Source organism: Phyllobates terribilis, unplaced genomic scaffold, assembly GCF_046119375.1.
Source record: "Phyllobates terribilis strain yellow unplaced genomic scaffold, ASM4611937v1 Scaffold_1__5_contigs__length_1240528914, whole genome shotgun sequence".
Classification (NCBI taxonomy): domain Eukaryota; kingdom Metazoa; phylum Chordata; class Amphibia; order Anura; family Dendrobatidae; genus Phyllobates; species Phyllobates terribilis.
The window spans coordinates 215,353,912-215,374,773 of NW_027362761.1; positions in this window are offsets into that span (position 1 = coordinate 215,353,912).

Here is a 20,862-nt window from a genome sequence, read left to right on the forward strand (position 1 = left end):
AATCATAAGCTGTATCATGCAGGGGACAAAGGCACACACCCTCCTCTCTTCACTTATCTCTGCAGCTATTTTGTGCAGATACAGTAGAGCTATGTATCATTACAAACACTTCCAGATCTCATCTAATGGCACTCAGTGTGGGGAGGAGGGTCAGAGATGACAGCACTGTGAAATAAGATCTAGAAGGGATTGCAATAATGCATTACTCAGCTTTGCTGTATCTCTATACAATAGCAGCATTATGTATCATTACAAACACTTTGCGATCTCATCTTACAGTGCTGTCAGCTCTCATCCTCCACACTGACTGCTGTGAGATGAGATCTGGCAAGCTTTGTAATGAGACATACAGTAACTCAGCTCTGTATCTCTAAGCAGTAGCTGCAGAGATCAGTAAGGAGATGAGGGCGTATTGTTTTCTCCCTGGTCTGAGTCTGCCTGGTTATGATTGGTCAACGTCAAGCAGGGGAAGAAGTAAGTGTCCTCAGAGAGAAATCCTTTGTAATGCCAAGTTGAGCTTAATATAAATTATAATCTAAATTTTACAAGGTAATATCTCTACAAACAAGAGGAGAAATTAAAAAATAAAAACTACATTTTACTCATTTATACAACCACTATGATGTTGCCAGTTCAACATGCTAATACTGGTGAAAGGTCCTTTTCAAAATGATGCTTGCATTTTGCATAAAATCAGAAGTTCTCTTTAATTTTATCTTTTGCTTTTTTGTGCCTTTTTACATAAAAAATTCTCATGTTCTGCTAAAATGTCAAATAAATTGATGAAAAATTTCAAGCTTACATAAAATCACTGAGGCTGGAGTACATTTGCACAAAAAGTTTGAACTTTTTAAAAGTTACAATTGATGAATCAATTAGGGAACTTCATAAGGAAAGCAAAGATAAGTAGTCTACTGGCTTTGACTTTCTTTTCTGCCATTACTAGTGAGGCAACCTGTCATGTCTACAAACATGGGCATACCCAGGATCAAAACTAGAGGGGGGCAAGCCATGGTTGTTCAGGTTGTAAAATTTTAAAATGAAAAAGGTGAATGAAATGAAAATTTTAAGAAAATTATATGTAATTTTAGAAGTTCTTTATTAGTTATTACAATTATTTGCTTGCAAAAAATTTTGATTTTTATTCTAATTACATGTCTTATACTAATATAATTTTTCTTGAGTTTGAAGAAAACTTGTTCAAAACTTTAGTTTCAATCCAGTCCTGATTTTCCTTGAAGAATTTCCGATGGACGCTCATCAAACACAATCCAGTCAGTCTGTCCTCTCCCATTGTACTTCTGAGCCAGGTCTTTACCCTTCGAAGGGTACTGAAAGATCGTTCAACAGTAGCTGTGGTGGACTGGAAAGCACTTAAAATGAAGAGTGCTTACCTTGTTGCATGGAAAAAAATATTAGCCTCCTCAAAAAGTGCAGCCACTTCAATGTCTTTAACCACCTGTCCTTTCTCCAGGTCCGGACCGGTTCCTACTCCCAAGGCCCAGGCCCTTCCAAATTTCAATAATTACACAGTGAGTGAGTGTATTGTGTAATTTACACTGGCTGGCTGCCACAGTCACTGGCAGCCGGGCCACAGTAACAGGAAAAGCGCTGCACTCCGGCGGGATTCTCAGAGACAGGAAACAGGGGAGGCAGGCAGTGTGCTACGTCAGCACGCCTCAGGAGTCAGGACCCTGATCAGGTGACATGCGGCGTGCTGTGTCACTCAGCGTGCGTTAAAGGTAATCCTGGCCGGACCCCATGTAGTGACACTGCGCAGTTCCGGCCGCCGGGTGCAGAGCAGAGCAGTCACCTGCGGCCGGTCGCAGAGGGAACTTTCGCTGGCCGCGACCGCCGGTAATCTAAGTGTGTGTGCAGCAGGGCCGGCTCCAGGTTTTCGTGGGCCCCGGGCGAAAGAGTCTCAGTGGGCCCCTTTAACACATACCACGATTCATGATGCACAGATACCGAAGAGAATTATATATATAGTATAATGCAAAGATTTCACTTCTTACATTACATGAGTGATATCTATTGTAAATTCCACAATAGCTCAGAAACCAGCGAATCGCTCCACACAGTTTACTGGCCCCCATATAATGCTCCATACAGAATACTGGCCCCCATATAACGCTCCATGCAGGCTGATCCCCACACATAATGCCCCACGCAGGCTGTTCCCCCCACATAATGCCCTACGCAGGCTGTTCCCCCCATATAATACCCCATGCAGGCTGTCCCTCCCCCCTTATAATGCCCCATGCAGGATGACACACCCCCCCTCCCTTATAATGCCCCATGCAGGATGTCACACCCCCCTCCCTTATAATGCCCCATGCAGGATGTCACACCCCCCCTCCCTTATAATGCCCCATGCAGGATGTCACACCCCCCTCCCTTATAATGCCCCATGCAGGATGTCACACCCCCCTCTCCCTTATAATGCCCCATGCAGGATGTCACCCCCCCTCCCTTATAATGCCCAATGCAGGATGTCACACACACCTCCTCCCTTATAATGCCCCATGCAGGATGTCACCCTCCCCCTCCCTTTTAATGCCACATGCAGGATGTCACCCCCCCTCCCTTATAATGCCCCATGCAGGATGTCACCCCCCCTCCCTTATAATGCCCCATGCAGGATGTCACCCCCCCTCTCCCTTATAATGCCCCATGCAGGATGTCACACCCCCCCTCCCTTATAATGCCCCATGCAGGATGTCACACCCCCCTCCCTTATAATGCCCCATGCAGGATGTCACCTCCCCTCCCTTTTATTGCCACATGCAGGATGTCACACACTCCCCCCTCCCTTATAATGCCCCATGCAGGATGTCACACACCCACCCTCCCTTATAATGCCCCATGCAGGATGTCACACCCCCCCCTTATAATGCCCCATGCAGGATGTCAACCCCCCTTATAATGCCCCATGCAGGATGTCACACACACCCACCTCACCCCCCTCCCTTATACTGCCACAGGCCTCCATACAATAAAAAAAAAATAAAATACTCACCTCACGTCTCACCTGCTGCCGCTGCTCCGGACTCCAGCGTCGCCAGCCTCATCCCGCTCTGCGCTGTGACTGCTCAGGAGAGAGCGCGGTGTAAAGACGTCACCGCACCCTCTGACCTGAGACATCACAGTGTAGCAGCCGCGGAGGATGCAGGAGTTGCTGCGGAGGCACGGGGAGGGGTAAGTATTGTGCCGGGTGCCGGGGCCCTGAGCAAGCGGGGGGGAGCGCTGACACCGCTCTCCTCCGCTCACGGGTCCCATAGCACGCGGGGTGCCCGACGGTGAGGCCCCCCCTCCCCACCTGCTCAGGGCCCCGGCATTTGCCCGGGTGCTGACGCCGGCCCTGGTGTGCGGCGTGCGTCCCTGTCTACAAATGCATATACAGGTGTTCTCACAAAATTAGAATAACATCAAAAAGTTAATTTATTTCAGTTCTTCAATACAAAACGTGTTTCTGTTAACGTTGATGATTATGGCTTACAGCCAATGAAAACACAAAAGTCATTATCTCATTAAATTAGAATACTTTATAACAACAGCTTGAAAAATGATTTTTAAATCCGAAATGTTGACCTACTGAAATGTATGTTCAGTAAATGCACTCAATACTTGGTCGGGGCTCCTTCTGCATCAACTACTGCATCAATGCGGTGTGGCATGGAGGCGATCAGCCTGTGGCACTGCTGAGGTGTTATGGAAGCCCAGATTGCTTTGATAGCAGCCTTCAGCTCGTCTGCATTGTTGGGTCTGGTGTTTCTCATCTTCTTCTTGACAATACCCCATAGATTCTCTATGGGGTTAAGGTCAGGCTAGTTTGCTGGTCAATCAAGCACAAGTGATACTTTTGTTTTTAAACCAGGTATTGGTACTTTTGGCAGTGTGGACAGGTGCCAAGTCCTGCTGGAGAATGAAATTTACATCTCCAAAAAGCTTGTCGGCAGAGGGAAGCATGAAGTGCTCTAAAATTTCCTGGTAGACAGCTGCGCTGACTTTGGTTTTGTTAAAAAACAGTGGACCTACACCAGCAGATGACATGACTCCCCAAACCATCACTGATTGTGGAAACCTCACACTAGACCTCAAGCAGCTTGTATTGTGTGCCTCTCCACTCTTCCTCCAGACTCTGGGACCTTGATTTCCAAATGAAATGCAAAATTTACTTTCATCTGAAAACAACACCTTGGACCACTGAGCAACAGTCCAGGTCTTTTTCTCCTTGGCCCAGGTAATACGCTTCTGGCGTTGTCTATTGGTCATGAGTGGCTTGACACAAGGAATGCGACACTTGTAGCCCATGTCCTGGATACGTCTGTGTCATTGCCTTCTAGACATCTGTCAAGTCAGCTGTCTTCTGCATGATTGTGGAGCCTACACTGAAACAGACTAAGCACCTTTTTAAACGCTTAGAAAGCCTTTGCAAGGGTTTTTGTTAAATATTCTAATTTAACGAGATAATGACTTTTGTGTTTTCATTGGCTGTAAGCCATAATCATCAATATTAACAGAAATAAACACTTGAAATAGATCACTCTGTTTGTAATGACTCTATATTATTATTATTATTATTATTATTATTTATATAGTGCCATTGATTCCATGGTGCTGTACATAAGAAGGGGTTACATACCAAATACAGATATCACTTACAGTAAACAAACTAACAATGATAGACTGGTATGGAGGGACGAGGACCCTGCCCTTGTGGGCTTACATTCTACAGGAATGGGGCGGAGAAAGTAGGTTGAGGGGTTGCAGTAGCTCCGGTATTGTTGGGGGTGGCAGCAAGCAAGGTCATGGCAGGCTGTAAGCTTGTTTGAAGAGATGGGTTTTCAGGTTTCGTCTATCGGACGTGTTGAGGCACAGAATTCAATAGGACGGGGGATATTCGGGAGAAATTTTGGAGCAATTGCGTGAGGAACGAATAAGGGTGGAGAAGAGAAGGAAGTCTTGTGAGGACCAGAGATTACGTGAGGGAATATATCGGGAGATTAGTTCAGAGATGTACGGAGGAGAGAGTTTATGGGTGGCTTTGTAGGTCAGTGTTAGTAGTTTGAACTGGATACGCTGGGCAATTGGGAGCCAGTGAAGGGATTTGCAAAGGGGGGTAGCAGAGGAGTAGTGAGGCGAGAGGTGGACCAGTCATGCAGCAGAGTTAAGGATGGACTGGAGGGGTGCGAGAGTGCTAGCAGGTAGGCCACAGAGGAGGATGTTGCAGTAGTCGAGGCAGGAGATGATGAGGGCATGCACAAACAGTTTAGTAGATTGAGGGTTGAGGAAAGGACGGATTCTGGAAATATTTTTGAGCTGGAGGCGACAGGAGGTAGAGAGAGCTTAGGTGTGGGGTTTGAAGGACAGGTCAGAGTCAAAGGTTACTCCGAGGCCGCGGATTGTCGGTACAGGGGAGAGAGTAATGTCATTTATTGTGAAAGAAAGATCAGGTGGGAAAGATATGTGTAGCGTCGGCGTCCCTGCCTCCTGCTAGGCAGGGACGCCGTTCCCCTCACCTCTCTGCTCCATGCCCGGAGGCTTCCTCCCGCTCTGCTGGCAGCGCGCCCTGCTTCCCGGCCTCTGTGCTTAGGGCACGCGCGCGCACTCCCCCTCTCTTAAAGGGGCCGCGCGCGCCGTCCTAAGGAGTCCCCAGCCAATGGCCGGAGGACTTCACCATATATAAGGCACCTCCTCCAAAATGGAGGTGCCCGAGCAATGTTGTTGCAAAGCCTATCAACTCTGCTTCAGCCCTCAGGTCCCGTTACCAGATACCTGCCAGTTACCTGCCAGATTCCTGCTTGATACCTGCCTGATACCTGTCTATCTGCTTGCATTCCTGCGGTCCGACAGTCTGCCTACCAGCACCTGCCAGTCTGTCTATGGATCAGTCTGCCCGCTCACCTGGGAGCGTCCACCTGCTACCTGCCTGCTAGCCTACCTGGAGGCTTAGCCGTCACTTGCTGTGACCACCTGCCTGTCCAGAGACTCTTGTCCGCTCACCTGGGAGCGTCCACCTGCTACCTGCCTGCTAGCCTACCTGGAGGCTCTGCCGTCACTTGCCGTGACCACCTGCCTGTCCAGAGACTCTTGCCCGCTCACCTGGGAGCGTCCACCTGCTACCTGCCTGCTAGCCTACCTGGAGGCTCTGCCGTCACTTGCCGTGACCACCTGCCTGTCCAGAGACTCTTGCCCGCTCACCTGGGAGCGCCCACCTGCTACCTGCCTGCTAGCCTACCTGGAGGCTCTGCCGTCACTTACCGTGACCACCTGCCTGTCTAGAGACTCTTACCCTGCTGTCACTTGCCGTGACCATCCGCCTGTCAAGAGACTGTCCCCGTCACTTGCCGTGACCTCCTGCCCTTCTACCCAGAGACTGTCCCCGTCACTTGTCGTGACCTCCTGCCCTTCTACCCAGAGACTGTCCCCGTCACTAGCCATGACCTCCTGCCCTTCTACCCAGAGACTGTTCCTGTCACTTGCCGTGACTACCTGCGCGCCTTCCCTGGGAACCACCCGCTTCCTTACAAGGACTGCCCCTTTGTACAGTTGCTCTGAGGTTCCACCTCCCAGACCCGTTACAGTTTGCTCGGGCCATGGAACCCGGTGGCACCCAAGCTCCCTCGCTCTCGGACCTATGTCATGAACTTTCCCGTCAGAGGTCCCAACAGGAGTCCATCCTGAGTCACCAGCGTAGTGTTAACTCCCGCCTGGACACATTGACTACCTCATCGGGAGCTGCCTCCACTCGCACACTTACTACTCCGGCACCGCCGCTGCCCATCAATACCATGGCATCTCTTCCCGGTCCCCGCCTCTCCGCCCCGCCTCATTTTGGCGGAGATCCCAGCCAGGCACGGGGCTTCATTAACCAGTGCACTCTGCACTTCGAACTGTTGGCACACCAGTTTTCCACCGACCGAGCCAAAGTAGCCTTCATCATGTCCCATCTCACGGGGGAGGCGCTGGCTTGGCTAAATCCTCTATGGGAGAGAGGAGACCCCCTGGTGTCCAACCTGCCAGTCTTTCTCACGGCTTTCCGGAAAGTCTTCGATGAACCAGGACGGAAGACCTCATCCGCCTCATCTCTGCTTCGCCTCCGTCAAGGAAGCCTCACCGTGGGCCAATATGCCATACGGTTCCGTACCCTTGCTTCGGAGCTTGCCTGGGATAATGACGCCCTGGTGTCCGTCTTCTGGGAGGGTCTGTCCGGCCGTATTAAAGATGAACTCGCCGGTCGGGACATTCCTACCACTCTCGACGACTTAATTACCCTTGCCACCCGGATTGACATCCGGTTCCAGGAGCGCACCACTGAGGCTACCCGTGAGAGGAGGTTTCCACGCCTTGCCCCTACCTTCCAGAGACCCGTCACTTCCTCCATTACTCCCCCGGCGCACTCACCCGAGCCTATGCAGGTCGACCAGACCAAGATGGTCAAGACCCGTCAAGAATTACGCCGTGCCGAGGGGAGCTGCTTCTACTGTGGCAGTAAGGAGCACCGGATCCGTTCCAGTCCGGAGAGGTCGGGAAACGCCTGTGTCTAGGATCGCTCAGAGAGGTCGCCCTAGACAGAAATAAACCCTCTCCATCTCTTATGCTGTCGGTCTCTTATTTTGAACTGGCTCAACTTGACTCTGGAGCTGCCGGAAATCTCATTTCTCAGTCCCTGGTAGAGAAATACCGCATTTCCACCAAACCTCTGGCTGTACCCTTATCTGTCGCCGCCGTGGATGGAGGCCTCTTACCTCATCCCATCCAACTCATCACCGAATCCATAACTCTGCAGGTGGGAATGTTGCACTCTGAGAGCATCTACTTCCATGTTCTGCCTGGACTCTCTCACGCCCTCTAGCTAGGCCTACCTTGGCTCCAGAGACACGCACCCTTGCTTGATTGGCAGACCGGAGAAGTTCTTCGCTGGGGACAGGACTGCCATAAGACTTGTTTAGTTCCCGTTCATCCTGCTCGTCCTTCTCCTACCCCAGCCAATCTACCCGGCCTACCGGTTCCCTATTGGTCTTTTGCGGACGTCTTTAATAAAAGAGAAGCAGAGACATTACCCCCTCATAGACCATACGACTGCCCAATTGACCTGATGCCCGGCGCTACTCCTCCCCGTGGGCGTATTTACCCTTTGTCCGCTGCTGAGACCCGGTCCATGTCTGAATATATTGAGGAGAATCTGGCCCGGGGATTTATCTGGAAATCTACCTCCCCGGCGGGAGCAGGCTTCTTCTTCGTCAAAAAGAAGGACGGCTCACTCCGTCCCTGTATAGACTATAGAGGCCTTAACCAGATCACAGTGAAGAATAAATACCCCCTTCCGCTCATTCCTGAATTATTTGACCGTTTGAGGGGGGCTAGAATCTTCACCAAGCTGGACCTCCGTGGGGCGTATAATCTGGTCCGTATCCGTCAGGGGGATGAATGGAAGACGGCATTCAACACCCGGGACGGCCACTATGAATACCTTGTAATGCCCTTCGGTCTCTGTAACGCTCCCGCCGTCTTTCAAGAGTTGGTCAATGACATCTTCCGGGACCTTCTCTACTCCTGCGTGGTGGTGTACCTGGACGACATCTTGGTCTTCTGTAACGGGTCTGGGAGGTGGAACCTCTGTGCAACTATACAAGGGGGCAGTCCTTGTAAGGAAGCAGGTGGCTCCCAGGGAAGACGGGCAGGTAGTCACGGCAAGTGACAGGGACAGTCTCTGGGTAGAGGGGCAGGTAGTCACGGCAAGTGACAGGGACAGTCTATGGGTAGAGGGGCAGGTAGTCACGGCAAGTGACAGGGACAGTGTCTGGGTAGTAGGACGGGTACACACGGCAAGTGACAGGGATAGTCTCTGGGTAGAAGGACAGCAGGCAGGTGGCTGGTGAGCGCTCCCAGGTGAGCGGGCGAGAGTCTCTGGATGGGCAGGTGGTCATGGCAAGTGACGGCAGAGCCTCCAGGTAGGCTAGCAGACAGGTAGCAGGTGAGCGCTCCCAGGTGAGCAGGCAAGAGTTTCTGGACAGGCAGGTGGTCACGGCAAGTGACGGCGGAGCCTCCAGGTAGGCTAGCAGGCAGGTAGCAGATGAGCGCTCCCAGGTGAGCGGGCAGGCTGGTCCATAGACAGACTGACAGGTGTCGGAAGGCAGACCGTCGGACCGCAGGCTAGCAAGCAGGTAAACGGATATCAGGCAGGTATCAAGCAGGAATCTGGCAGGTAACTCGCTGGTAACTGGTAACGGGATCTGAGGGCTGAAGCAGAGTGAAGGCTTTGCAACAACATTGCTCGGGCACCTCCATTTTGGAGGAGGTGCCTTATATATGGGAGGTCCTCCGGCAATTGGCCGGGGACTCCTTAGGACGGCGCGCGCGGTCCCTTTAAGAGAGGGGGAGCGCGTGCGCGCGCGCGCCCTAAGCACACTGCCGGGGAAGGAGCGCGTGCCGGAAGCAGCGGGGAGAGAAGCGCTGGAGGACACCGCGCCAGGAGCGGGGAGGTGAGAGGGACGGCGTCTCTGCCTAGTATGGGGCAGAGACGCCGATGCTACAGTACCCTCCCCTTTAGGCCCCCTCTTTTTTTGGCCAGAAAGAAATTTTTCAAGGAGAAGCGGGGCATTGGTGTTCTCCCTGGGTTCCCAAGTTCTCTCCTCAGGACCAAACCCCCTCCAATCTACCAGAAAATAGGTCTTTCCTCTTACCCTCTTGGAGGCCAGAATACTCTCTACCTCAAAGACGTCATCAGCGGAAACCGGAGCAGGAGGAGCACCTGGATTATTGGAAAAAGAGTTAAAGACAACGGGTTTGAGGAGAGATACGTGGAAGGAGTTGGGAATCCGTAGGGTGGCCGGGAGTTTTAATTTGTAGGCCACAGGGTTAATTTGCCTGAGGACTTCGAAGGGACCGATGAATCGAGGGCCCAGCTTGTAGGAGGGTACTTTGAGCCGCACATGTTTGGACGAGAGCCAAACCTTGTCTCCCGGACGGAATTGAGGCGGATCCAGACGTCTCTTATCAGCATATCTCTTCATCCGCTCAGAGGACAGAAGAAGAGCGGACCTGGTATTCTCCCAAATAGTAGAAAATTCGCTGACAAGAGACTCCGCAGCAGGGTTGTCCACAGAAACGGAGACAGGAAGCGGAATCTGGGGGTGCTGGCCATAGACAATAAAGAACGGGGACTTGGAAGAGGATTCGCTCTCGTGGTTATTATAAGAGAACTCGGCCCAAGGAAGGAGGTCCACCCAATCAGAATGGTGGGCATTAACAAAGTGCCAGAGATAGCTGGTAAGGATCTGATTGATCCCCTCCACTTGACCATTGGACTGAGGGTGGTAATCGGAGGAGAAGTCCAGGGTGACGTCCAGCAGTTTACATGTGGCTCTCCAGAAGCGTGAGGTAAACTGAACCCCTCGATCCGACACGATGTGGAGGGGTAGGCCATGGAGACGGAAGATATGGCGAATAAAGTCCTTAGCCAGCTCAGGTGCAGACGGAAGACCAGTCAGGGGAATGAAGTGGGCCATTTTAGAGAAGCGGTCCGCGACCACCCAAATGACAGTACATCCGGCAGAGACAGGAAGATCGGTAATGAAGTCCATAGCGATGTGTTGCCACGGGGCAACGGGTATGGGAAGCGGTAGGAGATGACCAGCTGGTAAGTGTCTGGGAATTTTGTTGCGGCCACAAGAAGAACAGGCAGAGACGAAGTCTACCACATCCTTACGCAGGGTAAACCACCAGTAATGCCGGGAAATGAGTAGGAAGGTCTTCTTTTGGCCGGCATGGCCAGCTAGTTTAGAAGAATGACCCCAGCGAAGAACCCTCTCACGGTCTGGAGGCGCCACGAACGTCTTGCCGGGTGGAAGACGAGTCAAATCCAAGGGGGCCACATTCATCACCTTGGAGGGGTCGATAATGTGCATAGGCTCCTCCTCTTGGTCGGAGGACAGGAAGGATCGGGACAAGGCATCAGCTTTGACATTTTTGTCAGCCGGGCGGAAATGAAGGATGAAATCGAAGCGGGCAAAGAACAAAGACCACAGGGCCTGACGTGGATTAAGTCTCTGGGCATTTTGGAGATATGCCAGGTTCTTGTGATCCGTATAGATGATCACCGTGTATAGAGCCCCTTCAAGCAGGTAACGCCACTCCTCCAGCGCCAATTTAATGGCAAGCAGTTCTCGGTCTCCTATGGAGTAATTGCGCTCAGAGGAGGAGAAGATTTTAGAGAAAAAGCCGCAGGTTACCATTCTCCCGGAGGAAGACTTCTGGGTGAGCACCGCTCCGGCTCCAGAGGAGGAGGCATCAACCTCCAGGAAGAACTGTTTGTTGCAGTCCGGACGGTGCAGCACAGGGGCAGAGGAGAAGGCTTGTTTCAGGGAAAGGAAGGCCTCCTCAGCTTCGGATGACCATACCTTGGGATTTGCTCCCTTACGGGTGAGCGCAGATATGGGCACAGTCCGTGACGAGAAGTGAGGAATGAAGAGACGATAGTAATTAGCAAAGCCCAGGAATCGCTGTATCGCCTTCAAGCCCTCCGGACGAGGCCACTTTAGGACAGCAGAGAGCTTCTCGGGATCCATTCGCAAGCCTGTCTGGGAGATAACATAGCCCAGGAAAGTAAGAGAGGTCTGCTCAAAAAGGCACATCTCGTATTTAGCATAGAGGTGGTTCTGCCTGAGCCTAAGCAGGACCTGACGAACATCCCTCCGGTGTGTGGGAAGATCCGGAGAGAAGACCAAGATGTCGTCCAGGTATACCACCACGCAGGAGTAAAGAAGGTCACGGAAGATGTCGTTGACCAGTTCTTGGAAGACGGCGGGAGCATTGCAGAGACCGAAGGGCATCACACGGTATTCATAGTGTCCGTCCCGGGTATTAAATGCTGTTTTCCACTCGTCTCCCTGACGGATACGGACCAGGTTATACGCTCCACGTAGATCCAGCTTGGAGAAGATCCTGGCGCCTTTAAGACGATCAAATAACTCAGAGATGAGCGGAAGGGGGTATTTATTTTTAACCGTGATCAGATTGAGTCCTCTATAGTCAATACAGGGGCGTAGCGAGCCGTCTTTCTTTTTGACAAAGAAGAATCCGGCTCCAGCCGGGGAGGTAGATTTCCGGATAAATCCCCTAGCCAGATTCTCTTCAATGTACTCAGACATGGCCCGGGTCTCGGCTGCAGACAACGGGTAGGTACGCCCACGGGGAGGAGTGGTGCCAGGTACCAGGTCGATCGGGCAGTCATATGGCCTATGGGGTGGCAATGTCTCTGCTTCCTTCTTACCGAAGACGTCCGCATAGGGCCAGTAAGGAGCCGGGAGACCTGGTAAATTAGCTGGAGTTGGCGGAGGGCGAGCTGGGCGGACCGGAACCAGGCAGGTCCTATGGCAGTCTGGACCCCATCGGAGTACTTCACCGGATCGCCAGTTCAATACGGGTTCGTGTGTCTGGAGCCAAGGTAGACCTAGCAACAGGGAGTGAGAAAATCCGGACAACACATGGAATGAGATTTCCTCAGAGTGCAGCATTCCCACCTGCAGGGTTATGGGTTCAGTGACGAGCAGGAGGGTCTCCGAGAGAAGTCTTCCATCCACGGAGGCGACTGATAATGGTTCAGCCAGGGACTTGGTAGGAATACGGTATCTCTCTACCAGAGACTGGGAGATGAGGTTTCCAGCAGCTCCAGAATCCAGGTGGGCGAGTTCAAAGTGACGGTTTTCTCCCCAAGCAATAGAGACCGGTAAAGTCAGAGACGGAGAGGGCTTACTTTTGTCTAGGACGACCTCTCCGAGCGGTCCTAGACACTGGCGTTTCCCGGCTTCTCCGGGCAGGAACGGATGAAGTGCTCCATACTGCCACAATAGAAACAGCTTCCCTCGGCTCGGCGAGATTCTTGGCGAGATCTGACCATCTTGGTCTGGTCGATCTGCATAGGTTCAGCCGAGAGAGCCCGCGGAGTGACCGATTGAGAGGCAGGTCTCAGGGAAGGATCAGAGCAAGAAAAGTCTTTTGCCCAGGTAGTCTCTTTGGCACGTTCTTGGAACCGGATGCCAATCCGGGTAGCTAGTGACACCAGGTCATCCAGAGTGGTAGGAATGTCCCGACCAGCTAACTTGTCCTTAATCCGACCGGAAAGACCCTCCCAGAAGACGGACACCAGAGCCTCATTTTCCCAGGCAAGCTCAGAAGCGAGGGTGCGGAACCGTATGGCATATTGGCCCACGGTGAGACTCCCTTGGCGGAGACGTAGCAGAGAGGAGGCAGAAGAGGTTTTCCGTCCAGGTTCATCGAAGACTTTCCGGAAAGCAGCGAGGAAAGACGGCAGGTCGGACACCAGGGGATCCCCTCTCTCCCACAGGGGATTTAGCCATGCCAGTGCCTCCCCAGTGAGATGGGACATGATGAACTGAGTATGCCAATAGCTCAAAGTGCAGGGTGCACTGGTTTATGAAACCCCGAGCTAAAGTAGGTTCGCCGGCAAAGCGTGGAGGTGCCAGAAGCCGAGGTCCATAGTCGGGTACCAGGAAGGGACTGGATAGCGGTACCGCAGGAATGGGCACGGCTGGACCAGAGGTAGACATAGACAAGTCACACAATGCGCCTAGACGAGAGTTAACGGACCGTAGATAGGACAGTACCACCTCCTGCTGAGTTTTCTGACGTAAGACTTCCTGGTGCAGATCGGAGATCTGGGGGCCACCGGGTTCCATGGCCCGAGCAAACTGTAACGGGTCTGGGAGGTGGAACCTCTGTGCAACTATACAAGGGGGCAGTCCTTGTAAGGAAGCGGGTGGCTCCCAGGGAAGACGGGCAGGTAGTCACGGCAAGTGACAGGGACAGTCTCTGGGTAGAGGGGCAGGTAGTCACAGCAAGTGACAGGGACAGTCTCTGGGTAGTAGGACGGGTACACACGGCAAGTGACAGGGACAGTCTCTGGGTAGAAGGACAGCAGGCAGGTGGCTGGTGAGCGCTCCCAGGTGAGCGGGCGAGAGTCTCTGGACGGGCAGGTGGTCAAGGCAAGTGACGGCAGAGCCTCCAGGTAGGCTAGCAGACAGGTAGCAGGTGAGCGCTCCCAGGTGAGCAGGCAAGAGTCTCTGGACAGGCAGGTGGTCACGGCAAGTGACGGCGGAGCCTCCAGGTAGGCTAGCAGGCAGGTAGCAGATGAGCGCTCCCAGGTGAGCAGGCAGGCTGGTCCATAGACAGACTGACAGGTGTCGGAAGGCAGACCGTCGGACCGCAGGCTAGCAAGGAGGTAAACGGATATCAGGCAGGTATCAAGCAGGAATCTGGCAGGTAACTGGCTGGTAACTGGTAACGGGACCTGAGGGCTGAAGCAGAGTGAAGGCTTTGCAACAACATTGTTCGGGCACCTCCATTTTGGAGGAGGTGCCTTATATATGGGAGGTCCTCCGGCAATTGGCCGGGGACTCCTTAGGACGGCGCGCGGTCCCTTTAAGAGAGGGGGAGCGCGCGCGCGCCCTAAGCACACTGCCGGGGAAGGAGCGCGTGCCGGAAGCAGCGGGGAGAGAAGCGCTGGAGGACGCCGCGCCAGGAGCGGGGAGGTGAGAGGGACGGCGTCTCTGCCTAGTACGGGGCAGAGACGCCGATGCTACATCTTCTCTCCGGATCTTCTCACTCACCGGAGGGACGTTCGTCAGGTCCTGCTCAGGCTCAGGCAGAACCACCTCTACGCTAAATATGAGAAGTGCCTCTTTGAGCAGACCTCTCTTCCATTTCTGGGCTACATAATCTCTCAGACCGGCCTACAAATGGACCCTGAGAAACTGTCTGCCATCCAGAAGTGGCCTCGACCTGAGGGGTTGAAGGCTATTCAGCGGTTCCTGGGCTTCGCCAACTACTACCGCCTCTTCATTCCGCACTTCTCTTCCCGGACTGCCCCTATCTCGGCGCTCACCCGTAAGGGCGCTAATCCCAGAGAATGGTCGCCCGAAGCAGAGGAGGCCTTCTTTTCCTTAAAACAGGCTTTTTCCTCCCCCCTGTGCTGCATCGTCCGGATGGCAACAAACAATTCTTCCTAGAAGTCGACGCTTCCTCCTCCGGAGCCGGAGCGGTACTTACCCAAAAGTCGTCTTCCGGAAGAATAGTAACCTGCGGCTTCTTCTCCAAACTCTTCTCCTCTTCTGAGCGCAATTATTCTATAGGAGACCGAGAATTGTTGGCCATTAAGCTGGCACTGGAGGAGTGGCGTTACCTGCTCGAAAGAGCTCTTCACCCGGTAATAATTTATACGGACCACAAGAACTTGGCTTACCTCCAGAGTGCCCAGAGACTTAACCCGCGCCAAGCCCGGTGGTCCTTGTTCTTCACCCGCTTTAATTTCATTCTTCATTCATTGACAAAAACATCAAAGCTGATGCCTTATCCCGATCCTTTTTGGTCTCTGATCTTGAGGAGGAGCCTAAACACATCATCGACCCCGCCAAAGTGATGCAGGTGGCCCCCGTGAATCTGGATCGTCTTCCACCCGGTAAGACGTTCGTAACTGTACCTGATCGTGAGAAGGTTCTACACTGGGGACACTCGTCCAAGCTAGCTGGCCACGCTGGTCATAAAAAGACCCTCCAGCTTATTACCCGGCATTACTGGTGGCCTACCCTGCACAAGGACGTAATAGACTTTGTTTCAGCCTGTGTGTCCTGCGCCCGCAACAAGGTTCCGAGACATCTGCCATCCGGCCGTCTCCTTCCTCTTCTTGTACCTGCTGCCCCGTCGCAGCATATAGCTATGGACTTTATAACGGACCTCCCTGTCTCTGCCGGTTGTACGGTCATATGGGTGGTCGCTGACCGCTTTTCCAAAATGGCTCACTTTATTCCCCTGCCGGGTCTCCCGTCTGCATCAGAGTTAGCCAAAGACTTTATCCATCATGTCTTCCGTCTTCATGGTCTTCCTCTCCACATCGTATCCGACCGAGGGGTTCAGTTCACCTCTCGTTTTTGGCGAGCTATGTGTAAATTGCTGGGGGTCACCTTGGACTTTTCTTCTGCTTATCACCCACAGTCCAATGGCCAAGTAGAACGGATCAACCCAATTTTAACCAGTTACCTCCGGCACTTTGTTAATGCTCACCATTCCGACTGGGTGGATCTTTTATCGTGGGCCGAATTTTCTTACAATAATCACGAGAGCGAATCTTCCTCCAAATCCCCGTTTTTTGTAGTCTTCGGTCAGCATCCTCGGATCCCGTTTCCCGTCTCCACCTCGGTGGACAATCCGGCAGCGGGAATCTCTCGTTAACGAATTTTCCTCCATTTGGGAAAGTACCAGATCCGCACTTCTTCAGTCATCCGAGCGGATGAAAAAACAGGCTGACAAAAGATGTCTGGATCCACCTGGAGATAAGGTCTGGCTCTCGTCCAAATATGTCCGGCTCAAGATTCCTTCCTACAAGTTAGGGCCTCGGTTCATCGGCCCACTGGAAGTTATCAAACAAATCAACCCAGTGGCCTATAAATTGACACTCTCGGCCAATTTGCTGATTCCTAACTCCTTCCATGTATCTCTACTCAAACCCGTGGTACTTAACTCTTTTTCCAAGTCTACAGGTACGCCTCCTGCTCCGGGTTCCGCTGAAAACGAGTTTGAGGTAGAGAACATTCTGGCCACCAAAAGGGTAAGAGGAAAGTCCTTTTTTCTAGTGGATTGGAAGGGGTTTGGTCCTGAGGAGAGAACATGGGAGCCCCGGGAGAACATCCATGCCCCTCTCATCCTTGATAAATTTCTCTCTGGCCTAAAAAAGGGGGGGCCTAAAGGGGGGGTACTGTAGCGCCGTTCCCCTCACCTCTCAGCTCCGTGCCCGGCAGCTTCCTCCCGCTCTGCCGTCCTAAGGAGTCCCCGGCCAATGGCCGGAGGACTTCACCATATATAAGGCACCTCCTCCAAAATGGAGGTGCCCGAGCAATGTTGTTGCAAAGCCTATCAACTCTGCTTCTGCCCTCAGGTCCCGTTACCAGATACCTGCCAATTACCTGCCAGATTCCTGCTTGATACCTGCCTGATACTTGTCTATCTGCTTGCATTTCTGCGGTCCGACAGTCTGCCTACCAGCACCTGCCAGTCTGTCTATGGATCAGTCTGCCCGCTCACCTGGGAGCGTCCACCTTCTACCTGCCTGGTAGCCTACCTGGAGGCTTAGCCGTCACTTGCTGTGACCACCTGCCTGTCCAGAGACTCTTGCCCGCTCACCTGGGAGTGTCCACCTGCTACCTGCCTGCTAGCCTACCTGGAGGCTCTGCCGTCACTTGCCGTGACCACCTGCCTGTCCAGAGACTCTTGCCCGCTCACCTGGGAGCGTCCACCTGCTACCTGCCTGCTAGCCTACCTGGAGGCTCTGCCATCACTTACCGTGACCACCTGCCTGTCTAGAGACTCTTACCCTGCTGTCACTTGCCGTGACCATCCGCCTGTCAAGAGACCGTCCCCGTCACTTGCCGTGACCTCCTGCCCTTCTACCCAGAGACTGTCCCCGTCACTTGCCATGACCTCCTGCCCTTCTACCCAGAAACTGTTCCTGTCACTTGCCGTGACTACCTGCTCGCCTTCCCTGGGAGCCACCCGCTTCCTTACAAGGACTGCCCCTTTGTACAGTTGCTCTGAGGTTCCACCTCCCAGACCCGTTACAATATGCAAGATGGGGGAAAGATGATGAGTTCAGTTTTGTCCACATTGGGCTTGAGGAAGCGGGAGGAGAAGAAGGAGGATATGGCTGCTAGACATGCTGGGATTCTGCAGCAGAGAGGTGACATCTGGGCCAGAGAGGTCTGGGATCTGGGTGTCATCAGCGTACAGATGGTACTGGAAGCCATGGGATTTTATGAGCTGTCCCAGGCCAAGGGTATAGATTGAGAAGAGTAGGGGTCCTAGGACAGAGCCTTGAGGGACTCCAACAGAGAGGGGGCGGGGTGAGGAGGTAGTGTGGGAGTGGGAGACGCTAAATGTGCGGTTAGAAAGGTATGAAGAGATCTAAGATAGGACAAGGTCTTTGACGCCAAAGGAAGAGAGGATCTGTAGTAGGAGACAGTGGTCAACTGTCTGTTGAAAACTGGTGAATTGTTTGAATACAGTCAAGTCATCTTGACTCATCTATATAATACATGAGTTTCACTTTTTGTATTGAAGAACTGAAATAAATGAACTTTTTTATGATATTCTAATTTTGTGAAAAGTACCTGTACATGCTTGTCATGGCTCGGTTTTGGGATTCGATCCAGTGACCTGTTGCAGCGTGGTCAGTTCCCCTGTCTGCTGTGCTATTGTCCTTTCTTCTCTGTCCAAATGCTGATGATTTCTATTGTCTTTGTTTTTCATTCTTGGTTTGCTCCTCTCCAGGTTTTTCTTATTGTCCTGTTTTGGTTTGCCCTATCACATTCTGGGTGGGGTTTTCTATGTTCCCCCTGTCGGTAGCCCTTCCAAGAAGAGCTAATTTGAATTGAGATAACGAATTATCTCTAAATCTGTCTGCCATTTTTGGTTCAAATTAGATAAATAGAATCAATACGATGCATCGTCGAAAAGAAAATAACACACAGTGTCTGAGTGTACAATTCTTGTCTGCCCTCAGAACTCAAGCAACAAGTATTTATTACACCCCCAGAAGAAAAGGGGTGGCTAACATTACCTAACAGAGAAAGTATTTTCTCTGACTTTAGTCTGTGGCCGTTACCTTAAGTGTGGCCATTAGCTGAAGTGTGAGAAATTTGAATTAATCCAGAATAATATGATGCATGCAGACTGTACCTTACCTGCCACCACCGCACTCTAATCAGCATCTCTGTTTATCCATTCCTCTTACAGGTATGTGACCCAGCTTTCCCATCTTGACTTCCATGCAGATTTCTCTATACCTCTCTGCTCCTATTTACTAATGGTATGTGACCCAGCTTTCCCATCTTGACTTCCATGCAGATTTCTCTATACCTCTCTGCTCCTATTTACTAATGGTATGTGACCCAGCTTTCCCATCTTGACTTCTATGCAGATTTCTCTATACCTCTCTGCTCCTATTTACTAATGGTATGTTCTCCAAGCTACACCAGCTACCCCCCACTTTCATTTATGACCTTGTTTACTCAACCTTTGAGTATCCAGCATCTGTTTCAGCCTTAATCAGCTGATCAAGATGAGCACAGACCACTCCCCTCTGGTTCACTTCTAAATGCATTCTGTTACAAATATATTGTGGGCCAGGAGTCTGTGTCAGACTTTAGTCTGTGGCCATTACCTTAAGTGTGGCCATTAGCTGAAGTGTGAGAAATTTGAATTAATCTAGAATTGAACCTGAAGGGAACTGAAGGTAACTGAATACTAAGTTACAGTAAACAATGTTTGTGTTTGTTTTGACTCTCACCCCCTTAATCCTTCACTTCTTACAACCACCCCTAATCCCTACACCTGGTAAGGAATTCTTCAACTCTCCCTCCATTCTCCCCATCCATCTTACCTCCTCCTCCTTACTAACCAAAATCCCACAATGTCTGTCTGCTATTTCATCCTTCTTCTCTGCCAGATTTCTAAAACTTAACATGGACAAAACAGAATTCATCATCTTTCCGCCATCTCATTCAACCCCCCCAACTGACCTATCTATCAACGTCAATGGCTGCCCACTCTCCCCAGTCCCTCAAGCTCGCTGCCTTGGGGTAACCCTGGACTCTGAACTCTCCTTCAAACCACATATCCAAGCCCTTTCCACTTCCTACCGACTCCAACTCAAAAATATCTCCCGGATCCGCACATTCCTCAACCATGAATCTGCAAAAACGCTAGTGCACACCCTCATCATCTCTCGCCTTGACTACTGCAACCTCCTGCTCTGTGGCCTCCCCTCTAACACTGTCGCACCCCTCCAATCTATCCTAAACTCTGCTGCCCGACTAATCCACCTGTCCCCCCGCTATTCCCCGGCCTCTCCTCTCTGTCAATCTCTCCACTGGCTCCCCATTGCTCAGAGACTCCAGTTCAAAACCCTAACCATGACATACAAAGCCATTCACAACCTGTCTCCTCCATATATCTCTGACCGAGTCTCCCGTTACATACCCGCATGCAACCTCCGATCCTCACAAGATCTCCTTCTCTACTCCCCTCTTATTTCCTCCTCCCACAACCGTATACAAGATTTCTCCCGTGCTTCCCCCCTACTCTGGAACTCTCTACCCCAACGTATCAGACTCTCGCCTACCGTGGAAACCTTCAAAAGGAACCTGAAGACCTCTTCCGACAAGCCTACAACCTGCAGTAACCACCGCTCCACCATACCGCTGCACGACCAGCTCTTCCCTCACCTACTGTATCCTCACCCATCCCTTGTAGATTGTGAGCCGTCGCGGGCAGGGTCCTCGCTCCTCCTGTACCAGTCGCTGTCACATTGTGTTCAAGATTATTGTAATAGTTCTTGTATTATACCCCTTTTTCACATGTAAAGCGCCATGGAATAAATGGCGCTATAATAATAATAAATAATAATAATAATAATAATTTTAATTGGAAATAACAGTCGTCCTTGACAGCTAGCTCTGTCCAATTAACTATACTTTAAAAAACAGATGAAAGTGTAACAGAAACACAGCTCTACACCCTGTTATCGCTTTTATAAATAACACTTATAAAGCTAATATTAAATTATCAAATATATACGTAGATTTAATTGTCTAAAATAATAATCAAAGTAAAGTATAAATATTTACCACATCAATTCCTCCCTTTTTATTATTTACAGACAATTTATCCATCAGCTACTTCCCCATGCTATGGGAGCCTGGAGGGGAGGAATCCGGTTCACTGAATGATACCTTGTTTGTAAATCTCATCATAACAAATGCACCAGTTCTAGCAGTTACATACACTAGT